The sequence below is a fragment of the Lolium rigidum genome, chromosome 3 (genome assembly GCF_022539505.1).
Source record: "Lolium rigidum isolate FL_2022 chromosome 3, APGP_CSIRO_Lrig_0.1, whole genome shotgun sequence".
Taxonomy (NCBI): domain Eukaryota; kingdom Viridiplantae; phylum Streptophyta; class Magnoliopsida; order Poales; family Poaceae; genus Lolium; species Lolium rigidum.
The window spans coordinates 237982522-237989111 of NC_061510.1; positions in this window are offsets into that span (position 1 = coordinate 237982522).

Genomic DNA, 6590 nt, shown 5'->3' on the forward strand with positions numbered 1-6590 from the left:
GTTCGGATTGGACCTATTACAAGGGCTCGTGCGAAGCTACTTAAACAACAGGTGAACTTGTTCCTAAACGATACTTTGATTGATGAGAACTTTATACTGCCTAAGTCCTGTTACTTATGTATCATCAGGTATGAAGAGGAGACAAGCATCACACGAGGAGGAGAGGAGCAGCTGGACGTGAAGATGGACATGGAGCTGGACATGAAGATACCCCATGGACGCGCGAGGGAGGAGCGGGAGGCATGCGCGAGAGGAGGAGCCAAAATCCAGGCCGGTCTAACACCCGGTCAGACCGGCCGCCACGCCGGCGCGCCCGGTCCCTGACCTGGTCCAATCGGGCGGTACGCCGGCCCCATCCCGGCGCCAACCGGACGTTCTGCTGATGCCAACCGGGAGGGTTACTGCGCGACACTTCCCCCGCCCGGTCGGCACCCGGTCACTAGCCCGGTTTGAACCGTCCAGCCCGGTCCCAGGCCCGGTCGACCGGCCCCCAGACCGGCCGAGTCCAAGTCTGTCTCGACGAGATCTATTCTGGGTCGGTTATTTTCGTACTTTTTCGACCTGAGGTCGTCCCGGACGCCTATATAAGTGCCCAGGACGCCCCCAAAGTTTCTTTAGACCACGTTTTAGATAAACCCTAGTTCTTAGTTGTTTGCTCTGCAAAACTATTGAATCCCCTACACCATATTGCTTGATTTGGTGTGGATCTGAAAGTCTTGTGTGATTTGATGTTCCATTGGGAATTAGAAGATTGCAACTTACCGCTTCGTGGTCGGCGGCTACGTGCGCAAGTGTGTGAAGTTGCGAATATCTTTTAGGGTTGAGAGCTGTTGCATTGGCGGCACGGACCAATCAAGAGATCTCGTTGCGTCATACAAGTTATCATCCACTTCATCATCCGTGATTCTCCGCTGTGTTCATCCCGTGATCATCATCACCACCGTTGCTTACTGAGAAGATCGGGCCACCACTTATCACATAAGGGCACACATTTGCAAAGTGATTGTCTTCATCACAGTTGTAGCATGTTTTCTTATTTTCTTTGAAGGGGATTGGGTACCTGTTCACGTACTTCTTGACAAAGAAGGCAACATCTGTTTGCGTGTTACTAGTTGAAGTCGTCTCATCTTCTTCGATCTCATAGGCTTCTTCTCTTTCTTGGTCAACTCTTTCCTTCAAAGCAAGGTTGTGTTAGGATCCATCGACACGGTTCATCGCCATGAGCTTCTCTCCTTCCTTGGCCATGTTGTCATTGGCAGCCACATAGGAGACAAGATCATCTGCGGTCAGATCTACTTGCTTGGTGAGGATTTGCAAGTTGAGTGCAAGGTTGGTGTCCTTCTGTTTGACAGCAATCATGGCAATGACCTTGGACTTTATGAACTCTTCATTCATTTCAAAACCATCATTATACTTTTCACATACAAGGCCCTTGATCTTTACTCGAAGAGCACCAAGCCTTCCATAGGCATCAGCAATGGATTCTCCTTCTCTAATCATAAACAGAGTTGCCTCTGTCTTTGCAGACTCATAAAGAGCCTTTTGAATCAGATTAGTTCCCTCTTGGAGTACTATAATCCAATCCCAAAGCTCTTTTGCAGAGTCAATATCATTGACTTGATCGAGGAGCTTGCGATTGATGCCACTTCTAATCTTGTCACATGCAGAGGCATTAAGTTGACGGTTGTAGACCTCGGTGGAGGTCAACCTAATGGGGTCTTGTGGCTTCCGGTGTCCATCAACGATGATCTCCCACATCTCCACACTGCAGCTGCGAATATGAGACTCCATAGAGGATTTCCAAAAGGAAAAGTGAGTTCCATCAAAATGGGGAACATTCCCACTATGGTTTATATGAGGCATGGGTGAAGTGTTTTTGGGATAGTCATGATTGACTTCATGGAAAGTTTTCGGAGGGACCGAAGCCCCACTAGAAGTCTCACTCGTTAGGTTTTTAAGCATGGAACTCATTTGTGCCATTTGGCTTTGGACTTCATCCTCCTTTTTCTTTTTCTCAGCCTCATATGCTAAGAATCTGGATTTCATCTCCTTAACCAAAAGGTTAGAATCTTCATCCAGACCCTCGAATAGTTTATCCATCTCACTCTTAAGGCTGTAAAGCCCTTAAAAGAGTCCAGGCTCTGATACCAATTGAAAGTTCAGAGATGGTAAACCTAGAGGGGGGTGAATAGGTTTCTACAAATTTTAATTCTTTCTTTGCAATGTTAGGCTTTGCGGAATATAAAGGTGAGCCTAATGGAAACTACATGAGGCACCCTATATGACGATACAGGTAACTCGAGCACGAAGGCTCTCACAGGCAGATATATCACAAGTAAAGAGTTCGGTTAGAGATAACCGATAGCACGCAGAGATGAAGGTTTATTCCCGTGTTCCCTTCCTTTGCAAGAAGGTACGTCACATTTGGAGACGTTGGGGTCGCACGAAGGATTCCCCAGCGCCACGAAGGCTCACCTTCTTCTCCTGAGCCTATCCCACGAAGGAATAGCTCTTTCACTTGTGGTGGACTTTGAGGCAGCCTCCAAACCTTCACAGTCTTGTCAGGAGCAAATCCATAGCCCCGATGCTTGCGGACGCTTTTTCCCACCTAGGATTTCCAAGAAACCCTAGAGAGCATGTATCTTGATGAATACAAGGGAGAACATGATTTGGCTCGGTGGAACTATAGATCAAGACCTCCTCTAGCTTTTCCCCGGAGGGATTTGAGTTTGAGTGGAGGAGGAGGGAGATCTGAGGCTTTTGGTGTTTCTATCAATGGAGTATGAGAGAGAGAGCTCAAGAACAGTTTGTAGTGTAGTGCCTAACCGTTCTAAGGTAGGAGAAGGGGTATATATAGGTCCACTTGAAATCCAGCCGTTGCAGACCGTTGACAACTTGTCAAGCTCAGCATTTTGTCGAAGGGGCCGGTGTGCCGGGCCTGCCACTGGGCTGGCCGGTGCCACACCCGGTGCCACCGGGCCACAGGCCGAACAGGCCGACAGTCGCCGGACCAGGCGCCGGGCCAGTGCCGGATGTTCGTCCGGGCTTGCAGTACATTTGCTCCGGTGGTCACTGGTGTATGGGCCGGCATACGCCGAATGGTTGGGTGCTGGGGCCGGTGCCGCCGGTCTGGGCGTCGGGCCAGCCGGCAGCAACTGGACGATGGCACCGGGCGAAACTCTGGCTCCCTGGAATCAGCTCGGTGTGCACCGGTGCCTGGGCCGGTCTGCGCCGGACCAGCTGGTGTGGCACCCGGTGCTGCCGGGCCGTACGCCGGCCTGAGCTTCCTTTGTTTTCTTCAAAGAGTGGGGGTCTCCCTTCACCTTCTTGTTCCATTGATACACCATTATGCATGTTAGACTAATACCTGAGAATAATCTTGTAGGCATGTATTAGTCCAAATACATTGTAACCAAAATAATTGATAAGGATAAAATACCCTTACAGATTGTCCGCTTGATAATCTCATTGGGTCTTAAATCTATCATCCATTTAATCTCACATGTGAACATAGTTACTCACCTAGATAAGGTGTTCAACATTACAAAACAATGTTTATAAGCGTTAAAAAAGCTTCCGCGGATCTTTGGAAGGTGTTCAATAAAGGAACCTCATGGTTCATGATCTTAGGTGAGTGCAACTCCATTAGTTTGTTACGATGGAATAGCCAAAAGAGTACATCAAAGCAAGCATGACCAAAAGCTTGTAGAGTCAAAAGGAACAAGTAGAATCTTACCCCAATAGATCTCATATGTAGGCCCATATGTAGACATCTCAGCTGGTATAACCATATAAAATAATTCAATTATGCTCACCAAATTTTATATGATGAGATTCATCTTGTTACATTTTTTATTTCTTCTTAGAATTAGGAAATGGATATGGTGAGTATACTGCCAAATCTCCACGTTGGCGCCACGATGTGGTTAACTCAGTACTATCTTTGAGGAGCAATGCACAAAGTAGCGAATCACTACACATGCCCTCCACTTTGACATGACAAGGTTATAACTTGATAATTCATTGGTGGAGCACACTAGTCGATTCCAATTACTACAACTAGGACCAATTAAAGTAGTAACACAATCAAGGTCTCATCGCCCTTCACCCCAAAAGTAGGCTTTGGGAAATGAAGCATGCCCTTAAGGCCGCACCATCCTTTAGCCACCTTGAGAAATAATGTTTTAGGGACCAAAGCATACCTTGTATGGAAAACATCCCAAAAATGTAGGCTTTGCGCATTGAAGTATGAGTATGTCTTAGAGGGTGTGCCATCCTTTGGGCACCTTGAGAAATAAGGCTTCAAGGATGAAAAAATGGCTTGCATAAAAAGGTTTAGATCGCAGACTTCACACTCTCACGTGAATGTGTGATTGTTTTCCTACACCTCTTTACATCAACATACTAATACCATAAATGATAATTTTGCGGAACTATTCATGCAATAACTTCAATGCACTTCAGGTACCTTGAGAAATAAGGCTTCAAGAACCAAACTCCGGACATGCCCCGAAGTGCATGGCTCAAGGTTCTCGAAGTTCGAGTATCTTGAGATGATTCCCCTACACCTTGACCATGAATCACCAATCTACAAATACCAAAAATGATGTTGTGATGGACCTAATTCGGGGGAACACTTTGATTCACATTATTGGATCTCGAGGAAGATGCAATCTGAAAGGACATGGAGCCCCATGTGTGGTTTTGGTAATTGATGACAATCCCTATGGACTAATGGTTGTATTGAGAATCTATCTTAGGTCGTGTCCAAAGCAATATGTTGGTCTCAAGGTTGCAAGATGAAGAAGATCGAGTGCAATGAAGAAGATGCATGAAGACGGTGTCGAAGAGAGATGAAGACGGTGTGGAAGATGAAGAGGGATGAAGACGACATAGAAGATGGATGAAGACGGTGGTGTGCGTAGAAGATGGATGAAGACGGTGGCGTGTATGTTGGAAGAAGATGGTGGCATATACAATGATGAAGAGGGTGAAGACGGATCTTGCCGACTCGAGTGGAACGCGCAAGGACAATGTTTGTGCTTGATAGGATAGTGGGTCGCATCATCGGAGAGAGCTCAAACGTTGCATGCATTCCATCGCGTTTCTTGGTTGTTATTAGTTTTTATTCATGAGATGTTTTAGAGCTTGTGTTTATTCTCATGACAAGGTCTAACTCATCGGAAATGGATTCCGGATGCATCACACGTTGCATGTTCGAGTTGGATGATTTTCCCGGTTTACCGCATTAAGAGGTTGCACCTCTAAATTCATAAGAAAATAATTCTCCATTATTTTTCATTTTTTCACCTTGAATGGAGGTAGCTCTTGTCGTCCTCTTTTTAGTAGAATTGATTTCACCGCAATTGAAGTTTCCTAGCTCAAGTTATGCATTTTGCCGTTACCTCTTACTAGATGAACAGCGCGCTTCGCCGCGCCGCCTTCATGAACGTTCTGGTATTATGTGGCCAATATGTACACACCCAAACACTTAGTTTCATGACACTACAGAGCACAACACATTTGTATTATCTCATTATCATGTCCTGATGGTACAAAAAATAGATAGTTGCTTTGTTTCATGGCACTACCGAGCACAACACATTTGTATTATTTTATTATCATATCCTGTTGGTACAAAAAAAAGGCAGTCGTGCGGCCAATGCAGGAGAGGTGTGTGGGATAGGTGGACATAAAACTCTGGCTTCAAACTTCATCATATGAAGCAAAGCAAGATGAACATCAGTCAATCACAATTTCTCTTAAAATCAGTTGTCATTGAACATCAGTAGATATATACCAAAGCTTTTTGTACTTAGACAGGCGTTAGCTCCAAGTCTTCTAGCTTGTACCACAACACCAAGTATCATACCATTATATCTATAGTGTAACACACAAGACACACACCTTGCTAGTACTTAGCAACATGGCGAAAATCAATCAAGATTCAAGAAGCAGATATGCTTTCTGTTATCCAGTGGGGGTCTCGTATCCAAGGAGCAGGTTGAGCACTTCTTCAGGTATCTCTTCCTTGCGGTTGAATATGCAAATATATTCATGCAGTGACATTGTAGCTATTGAAAACTTAAACACTCATCTAGAAACCTGAAGTTGTGGCCTTGGACATGTAGGATCCCTGTACGTTCATGGTTACCTCGAGGCACAGCGGAGAACCTGGTTTAATTGTTGACACAGCCACATGACAACATTCATATGTATTTCATAAGCTTTGCATAATGGGTAGGTTAAACGCTAAAATGACAGGTCACTCTCCTTTCTAATGTTTTAAAAAGATGGTTCCCTTAGGAGGAAAAAAAACAGCCATGAATCATCTGGTAGAAAGTATTTAAAATGATGACCCGGAGGCATGGATGAAGCTAGAATCAGCAGGAGGGAGAAGTAGAGAAAACAAATGAATGGATGCGGCAGGCAGAAAACTAATGTTTATTACGTCCATATCTAATTGCTTGATTTCCGAAATAAATTAAATGTGTTGATGACATCACACACCAGTTAACTCCTGCAGAACACCCATATTTTTTAGCAGAACTAAAGGGTAAATTATTCATCATTACGATTTTGTAGTCTAA